Source organism: Triticum dicoccoides, chromosome 6A, assembly GCF_002162155.2.
Source record: "Triticum dicoccoides isolate Atlit2015 ecotype Zavitan chromosome 6A, WEW_v2.0, whole genome shotgun sequence".
Classification (NCBI taxonomy): Eukaryota; Viridiplantae; Streptophyta; class Magnoliopsida; order Poales; family Poaceae; genus Triticum; species Triticum dicoccoides.
Window position 1 is genome coordinate 523,883,461 of NC_041390.1, and position 8,456 is coordinate 523,891,916.

The following is an 8,456-nucleotide window of genomic DNA, read 5'->3' on the forward strand; positions in this document are numbered from 1 at the left end:
AGGTGCGGCCGGCCAGGAGGAGGGCGCGCCAGGAGGAGTCCTACTCCCACCGGGAGTAGGATTCCCCCCCTTTCCTAGTTGGAATAGGATTCGGGAGGGGGAAAGAGGAGAGAGATAAGGAAGGGGGGCGCCGCCCCCCTCTCCTCGTCCTATTCGGACTAGGGGGGAGGGGCGCGCGGCTCAGCCCTGGCCACCTCTCCTCTCTTCCACTAAAGCCCACTAAGGCCCATATACCTCCCGGGGGGTTCCGGTAACCTCCCGGTACTCCGGTAAAATCCCGATTTCACCCGGAACACTTCCGATATCCAAATATAGGCTTCCAATATATCAATCTTTATGTCTTGACCATTTCGAGACTCCTCGTCATGTCCGTGATCACATCCGGGACTCCGAACAAATCTTCGGTACATCAAAATGCATAAACTCATAATATAACTGTCATCGAAACCATAAGCGTGCAGACCCTATGGGTTCGAGAACAATGTAGACATGACCGAGACACGTCTCCGATCAATAACCAATAGCGGAACTTAGATGCTCATATTGGCTCCCACATATTCTACGAAGATCTTTATCGGTCAGACCGCATAACAACATACGTTGTTCCCTTTGTCGTCGGTATGTTGCTTGCCCGAGATTCGATCGTCGGTATCTCAATACCTAGTTCAATCTCGTTACCGGCAAGTCTCTTTACTCGTTTCGTAATATATCATCTTGCAACTAACTCATTAGTTGCAATGCTTGCAAGGCTTATGTGATGTGCATTACCGAGAGGGCCCAGAGATACCTCTCCGACAATCGGAGTGACAAATCCTAATCTCGAAATACGCCAACCCAACATGTACCTTTGGAGACACCTGTAGAGCTCCTTTATAATCACCCAGTTACGTTGTGACGTTTGGTAGCACACAAAGTGTTCCTCCGGTAAACGGGAGTTGCATAATCTCATAGTCATAGGAACATGTATAAGTCATGAAGAAAGCAATAGCAACATACTAAACGATCGGGTGCTAAGCTAATGGAATGGGTCATGTCAATCATATCATTCTCCTAATGATGTGATCCCATTAATCAAATTACAACACATGTGTATGGTTAGGAAACATAACCATCTTCGATTAACGAGCTAGTCAAGTAGAGGCATACTAGTGACGTTTGGTTTGTCTATGTATTCACACAAGTATTATGTTTCCGGATAATACAATTCTAGCATGAATAATAAACATTTATCATGATATAAGGAAATAAAATAATAACATTATTCTTGCCTCTAGGGCATATTTCCTTCACAACACATGGAATATGCTGGCAATGTAACACATAGAGAGTAATGGAATGAAACAGCTATACTATATGCATATTTGGCTGGTGGAAAGCTCTATGGTTACAGTTTTGCATAAAGCCAATTTTTCCCTACTTCAAAGGAATAAAATTTATTTATCTATCATGGTAGTTGTTAAACATTGAGAATGGTTGACAGCATTCTCAATCCCAATTAAGCATCATCATTAAACAAAACCCAACAAAATTAATTTAGAGTAACATGTTGAGATTCACATGAAAATCCAGGTACTAGATACTCAAGATGTCCATAACCGGGGACACGGCTAATCATGATTAGTTTATTACACTCTGTAGAGGTTTGCGCACTTTTCCCCACAAGACTCGATCGCCTCCGTTTGGTTTCTCGCACTACAAGGTGTTTGAGAAGACGGATGACCGAGACATAGTCTTTCAGAAGCGCTAGCACCTTACGATCGGGTAGACCGTACCACCTACATCCCCTACATCTGCTAGTCTACCACTATAAGAGTTCGCACGACTTAGTCAACTATGCTAGAGCCCATAATAGCTTTTGGCTGCACACGGAAGTTTCTAGCATGAACAATCTCATGATCCCTTTGAGCCTGGGTGGCGGTCCGAAAGAAAACAGGCAAGTTCTGGAATACCCAGGTGCCTCAATCCACCTAGATGTGTGTTTAAGTTGCCACCTTAGATAAACCATTAATTAACCAAGCTCACATCTGTCATGGATATCACTCACCCAATCCACGTCTACTAGCATAGCATGACATAATAAGCAAACGTAGAAGTAACTCCCAAAGGTTTGATAATAAACAGGTAATAGGTACTACCTCAACTACTTCCCATCCCATAATTTACTTAGATCCTAATCATACAATGTGTGAGGATTGATCTAATGCAATAAAACTAGGTAGTAGGAAAGGTATGATCAAAGTGTTACTTGCCTTGCTGATGATCCGGGAAACCTAGCGATTCGAAGTAACAAGCGGCGCACTCCAGGTATTCTATCACAGACAAACAAACAAGCATACAATAAGTACTCATCTAATGCACGGGTAAAACTCAAATAAGAGATCTAACCAGAAGGTTCAACTTAAGAACTCCGGTTGGCAAAAAGAATCAAATCGAACGAAGCAACGAAAGTCAAATGGCGAAAGAAAACAACTTCGTTCTACTAATCTGGATCTAGGGCAAATTTTATAGTAGCAAAATCTTGTTTAAGTTGGTTAAACGGATAGAGGGTTTCGAGATGAAACTCCAGGCACTTGAATCGCCTGATTCTGATAAACGAGCGAAAAGTTATAATAAAACGAAAATCAGATCAGGAATCGCGATCAGAAAAATCGCGGATTTAATCCGAGAAAAAGAAAAACGACGAACGTTCGCTAGAACGAACGAACAGACGAACGCTCGCTATTTAAATAAATCGGAAAAACCGATCTATTTAAAAAAACTGAATCTAAAAAAACCGACGGAAAACCGATCGGTTTTCTAAAAAAACGGGCACGGATTTTGAGGCGGCGGCAAACCTCGGCGAGCGTGCGGGCAGGGCGGCGCGTGGGCGGCGGCGGCGGGCGGCGAGCGGCGCGGGCGGGGCGACGGCTCCGGCGGGGCGGCGCGTGGGCGGCGGCGGCGGGGCGGCGGCGCCGCGCAGGGTCGGGCGGCTGGGGCGGCTCGGGGCTAGGGTTCCCCCGGGGCTGGGCCGGCTTATAAAGCCACCTCGGGCCGGAGTCCTAGCCGAACACGGCCCGTAGGTCGGTTCGTTTTTTTATTAACGCGCAGAAAAAAAGATAAAAATAAATACTAAACGGACTCCAAAAATTCCGAAATAAATTTTCACGGGCTTCTAAAATCAAGCCGCACAAGGTGAACATTTATTTGGGACCTAAATGCAATTTTGAAACACGCACATTTTTCCTAAATTCAAATAAAACACCGAAAAACTCTGAAATAAAATCTTATTTGATTTTATTATTTGATCCTCAATATTTCTTTATTTTGGGAAAGTCATTTTATTCCCTCTCTCATATTTTTGTAATAGAAATAATTGATGATAAAATAAATAAAATCAAATGATCCTATTCTCAAAATTTGAGAAAACTCAAATATGAAAATAACGAAACCCCCAACTCTCTCCGTGGGTCCTTGAGTTGCTTAGGATTTCTAGGATCAACCAAAATGCAAAATAAAATATGATATGCATAGATGATCTAATGTATAACATTCCAAATTGAAAATTTGGGATGTTACACGTAAGTTTGGTAGGAAGGTACCAAAGTAATCCTGAAGTACCTGAAAAGGACTAAGGATATGTTTCTCGTTTATGGAGGTGATGAAGAGCTCGTCGTAAAGGGTTACGTTGATGCTAGCTTCGACACAGATCTGGATGACTCCAAGTCACAAACCGGATACGTGTATATTTTGAATGGTGGGGCAGTCAGCTGGTGCAGTTGCAAGCAAAGCGTCGTAGCAGAATCTACATGTGAAGCGGAGTACATGACAGCCTTGGCGGCAGCACATGAAGCAATCTGGATGAAGGAGTTCATTACCGACCTAGGAGTTATTCCCAATGCGTCGGGCCCGATGACTCTCTTCTGTGACAACACTGGAGCCATTGCCCTTGCCAAGGAGCCCAGGTTTCACAAGAAGACCAGGCATATCAAGCGTTGCTTCAACTCCATTCGTGAAAATGTTCAAGATGGAGACATAGATATTTGTAAAGTGCATACGGACTTGAATGTCGCAGATCCGTTAATTAAACCTCTTCCACGAGCAAAAACATGATCAACACCAGAACTCTATGGGTGTTCGATTCATCACAATGTAACTAGATTATTGGCTCTAGTGCAAGTGGGAGACTGTTGGAAATATGCCCTAGAGGCAATAATAAAATGGTTATTATTATATTTCCTTGTTCACGATAATTGTCTATTGTTCATGCTATAATTGTGTTATCCGGAAGTCGTAACACATGTGTGAATACATAGACCACAACATGTCCCTAGTGAGCCTCTAGTTGACTAACTCGTTGATCAATAGATGGTTATGGTTTCCTGACCATTTACATTGGATGTCATTGATAACAAGATCACATCATTAGGAGAATGATGTGATGGACAAGACCCAATCCTAAGCATAGCACAAGATCGTGTAGTTCGTCTGCTAAAGCTTTTCTAATGTCAAGTATCATTTCCATAGACCATGAGATTGTGCAACTCTCGGATACTGTAGGAATGCTTTGGGTGTGCCAAACGTCACAACGTAACTGGGTGGCTATAAAGGTGCACTACGGGTATCTTCGAAAGTGTCTGTTGAGTTGGCACGAATCAAGATTGGGATTTGTCACTCTGTGTGACGGAGGGGTATCTCTGGGCCCACTCGGTAGGACATCATCATAATGAGATCAATGTGACCAAGGAGTTGATCACGGGATGATGTGTTACGAACGAGTAAAGAGACTTGCCGGTAACGATATTGAACAAGGTATAGGGATACCAACGATCGAATCTCGGGAAAGTATCATACCGGTAGACAAAGGGAATTGTGTACGGGATTGATTGAATCCCCGACATCGTGGTTCATCCAGTGAGATCATCATGGAGCATGTGGGAGCCAACATGGGTATCCAGATCCCGCTGTTGGTTATTGGTCGGAGAGATGTCTCGGTCATGTTTGCATGCCTCCCGAACCCGTAGGGTCTACACACTTAAGGTTCGATGACGCTAGGGTTATAGGGAATAGATGTACGTGGTTACCGAATGTTGTTCGGAGTCCCGGATGAGATCCCGGACGTCACGAGGAGTTCCGGAATGGTCCAGAGGTAAAGATTTATATATGAGAAGTCCCGTTTTGGACACCGAAAATGTTCTGGGCGTTATCGGTAACGTACAGGGACCACCGGAAGGGTTCGGGGGTCCACTGGGAGGGGCCACCAGCCCCGGAGGCCTGCGTGGGCCAAGTGTGGGAAGGGACCAGCCCCTAGGTGGGCTGATGCGCCTCCCACAAGAGGCCCAAGGCACGGGGAAGGAGAGAAAGGGGAAACCCTAGGCTCATATGGGCCTAAGGCCCACCTAGGGTGCGCCCCCCTCTCTCCCCCTCTGGCCGTCACCCCTAGGGGGGAACCCTAGATGGGGGCGCAGCCCCTCCCCTCCCCCTATATATAGTGGGGATTTTGGGGCTGCCAGAGACACGAGTCTCCCTCTCTCTTGGCGCAGCCCTACCCCTCTCCCTCCTCGTCTCTCGCAGTGCTTGGCGAAGCCCTGCTGAAGTGCCACGCTCCTCCACCACCATCACGCCGTCGTGCTGCTGCTGGAGGGAGTCTTCCCCAACCTCTCCCTCTCTCCTTGCTGGATCAAGGCGCGGGAGACCTCACCGGGCTGCACGTGTGTTGAATGCGGAGGCGCCGTTGTTCAGTGCTTAGATCGGATTCGGCCACGATCTAAATCGCTTCATGTACGACTTCACTGACCGCGTTCTTGCAACGCTTCCGCATCGCGATCTTCAAGGGTATGAAGATGCACTCCCCTCTCTCCTTGCTAGTTTCTTCATAGATTGATCTTGGTGATGCGTAGAATTTTTTTAATTTCTGCAACAATTGCCTTTCAAATTTTTAAGCTCATAGGTTTTGAGAAAAGGTTCGTGGATTTTGAAAAAGTTCATTTATTCTGAAAAAAGAAGTTCAAGGAAAAGTTGTTGCAAAAAACTAAGAAAGAAAAAACGAACAAGAAAAATGAAAAGGAAAAAGAAAAAAAGAAAATGAAAGGAAAGAAGAAAACCAGTCCAGGAAAAACTAAATGAAAAAAGAAACAAACGGCCCGGAAGCTCCCAAAACTGGGAACACCTCTCAGTGTTGCAACCTTATATTGGCCGACCCGTTAGTGTCAAGGAAGAAGGGGTGCGTGTGCACGTTTACAGGATAGCCTCTAACGGGTGCTTAAGATTACATAGGCCAAAAAAGGATAGTAGAACACCAACAAAAAGGGACAACAGCCAGACCTGGTCTCATAGAATTCTTTTCCAACCCAGGTGCCAATAGTGGGGACCCTCGACACATATCTTAGCCGTGAATCATACGAATAGAAAGTTCGATCAGACAAAGTTATTTCTCATCTAGATCTAGATAAGAATTAGCAAATCTGTTATTTTTAAAACATCAATTACCTTGGATTACTAATAAGTAGCTAGAGCATGTATGAAATCTGAAATGAATCAAGAGCAATCTAACAATTAGACAGCCAAGCTGAAAAAAACTTACATATTTTTTTCTTGAGGGATACTTGCATAATCATGGCGTAAATTGTGGGCTTAGATCATGCACAAAAAAGATTACACGGGCCAACATGTTATTCATGACAATAATGTACGTACACTTGTAAAATTCAATTCCTAGAAAAAATTGTATTATTTTTGTGAGTATGCATGATTTGTATCATTCCATTGATAGAGGGGTAGAAATAGTACAAAGTGATCCTCATTATAGGAATGCTCGGCGTTATTGAGCATAAGATAAAGGAATGCTCGGACCAAAACAAGAAAGAACTCCATTATAGGGATTAACATGTTTAGCCCTTTAGCACTAGCTTTTGCCCTAGATCACAGATCTTGTCGGATGGTGAGAACTAGCTATGTGTGGGACGACTGAACACCGTCAAAGATACAAGAGTTTCAATGTTTCCAGACCGACCAAGCTATTGGTGCTATGAGAGAACCAAGGCTTTTGCAAAGGCATCCAAGGGAAGCGGGCCGCGCGCGAGAGAGAAAGAAACGAGAGGAGGAGGAATTGGAAATTAGGTGGGGCTTCGGTTGGATCGGCGACGGCGTGGAAGATCCATGGCAGAGGAGTTCCGGCGAGATGGGAGCTCGGGATCGACCCCGTGCTCGGCCGACTGCGAGAACGCATGCGAGGTTGGCCGGGAGTGCCGTGCCGTTGGATCTCAGATCCACCAATGGTGGACAGTTGGCGGCGTGGTTTGGATGGCTGCCAAGTGGCAGGGAGTGGCATGGAATCCGAGGGAAAGATGGCGACTGGGGGTTTGGGATGGAGAGGATTAGGGTTTTTGTCCCAAATGGCAGGGGTGTGCCTGCCATATATAGCATGGCCTATGTTGGGGGGGGGTGAGCTGGAATTTAGAGGGCAATTTTAGATGGGCTTTTGGGCATCCAGATGAGATGAAAAAAGGCTCGATAGCAAGTTCATTTACTAAATTCATCTATTTAAACCAGCTAATATCGCTTGCATATTTAACGGTTCAGGTATCAAATGGGCTTCGTTTGAAATGAAATTTAGAACGTAGCCTCACTAGATAATTTTGAGACCACACAAATCACCTTGACTATAACGGAGACCGATGGCATATATTTATAAAATATCACAACAAGGCCGTTTCTGATGGTTAAGGGTTAAGTCCCGATTCAATACTACGGAATAGAGAAGGGGTTTATTTTATTCACCGTTTAACAAAATGGCAAAATAAGATATCCAAGATAATTGTTTAATTAATAAAAACATTTTTTTATTTTAGGAAAGTTCTGGGGCATTACACAAATAAAAGAGGTGGCCTCCCTCACAAACAATTTATCACTGGCGAAAGCAGTGTATGATTGCACGACGTATTGCTCTTCATGCACATGCACGTATATATGATGTACAAAGGTGGGCCACGGACCTCAACTATACAAGGAACTAGGAGGCGGGTCCAATACACAATATGCACATAACACATATACTAACCCCCCCCCCCCCGCAGTCGAAGCGGCACCGCGGCTGACGCAAAGACTGGACCGGAACTCCTCAAATGACGTCGTAGGCAAGTCCTTGGTCATGATATCGGCAAATTGTTGGGAAATAGGGGCGTGCAAAACACGAATATGGCCAAGGGCCACCTGTTCCCGAACAAAATAAATATCTAACTCAATATGCTTGGTCTAAATTCATCTATTTAAACCAGCTAATATCGCCTGCATATTTAACGGTTCAGGTATCAAACGGGCTTCGTTTTTCATCTGTGCAATAGTATCAAAAACCTCCTTCTCCGAAAACGGGGCAACCAGAATACCATTATCAGCAGCTGATAGCTGAGGCACGTCCTCAGTCCTGGACTCATCGAGGGACACACAATTTGTTGGAAATATGCCCTAGAGGCAATAATAAA